Source organism: Humulus lupulus, chromosome 7, assembly GCF_963169125.1.
Source record: "Humulus lupulus chromosome 7, drHumLupu1.1, whole genome shotgun sequence".
Taxonomy (NCBI): Eukaryota; Viridiplantae; Streptophyta; class Magnoliopsida; order Rosales; family Cannabaceae; genus Humulus; species Humulus lupulus.
The window spans coordinates 181,537,406-181,538,201 of record NC_084799.1 but is presented as its reverse complement, the minus strand read 5'-3'; the positions used below and the strand labels follow the sequence as shown (position 1 = coordinate 181,538,201).

Genomic DNA, 796 nt, shown 5'->3' with positions numbered 1-796 from the left:
ATTCGAGCTCAAGCCAGTGATGTTTCAAATGCTCCAAACCGTGGGGCAGTTCAGCGGGATGCCAACGGAGGATCCTCATCTCCACCTCCGTTCATTTTTGGAGGTGAGCGATTCCTTTAAGCTTCAAGGAGTGAGTGAAGAAGCATTGAGGCTGAAGCTATTTCCGTTCTCTTTAAGGGACCGAGCTAGATCATGGCTCAACACCCTTCCTCCCGATTCCGTTACAAATTGGAATGACTTGGCTGAGAAATTTCTAAGAAAATACTTCCCTCCCACCAGAAATGCAAAGTTTAGAAGTGAGATTATGTCGTTTCAGCAGCTGGAAGATGAGTCCACTAGTGATGCGTGGGAAAGATTCAAAGAGCTTTTACGTAAATGTCCACACCATGGTATCCCACATTGTATACAAATGGAGACATTCTACAATGGTCTCAATGCAGCCTCGCGAATGGTCTTGGACGCTTCAGCCAATGGAGCCATTCTTTCCAAGTCTTACAACGAAGCATTTGAGATTTTGGAAAGGATTGCAAGTAATAACTATCAATGGTCAAACACTAGAGCTCCTACAAGTAGAAATGTGGCGGGAGTTCTTGAAGTAGATGCATTAACGGCTCTAACAGCTCAAATGGCCTCAATGACTAACATCTTGAAGAATATGAGTTTGGGAGGAAATATTCAGCCAGCTGCTGCCATTCAAAGTGCAGAAGTATCGTGTGTGTATTGTGGGGACGGGCATACTTTTGAGAATTGCCTTTCAAATCCAGCCTCGGTTTGCTATGTGGGTAATCAGAATTTC

At 44.3% G+C, this 796-nt stretch overlaps 1 non-coding gene across 1 annotated transcript; it reads right to left on the bottom strand.

Moving 5' to 3' along the window:
• Positions 1 to 286: 286 nt before the first annotated feature.
• Positions 287 to 393, bottom strand: LOC133793230 (small nucleolar RNA R71). The gene has a single exon (XR_009874685.1). It is a non-coding gene; the product is annotated as a small nucleolar RNA R71 (small nucleolar RNA).
• Positions 394 to 796: the final 403 nt, after the last annotated feature.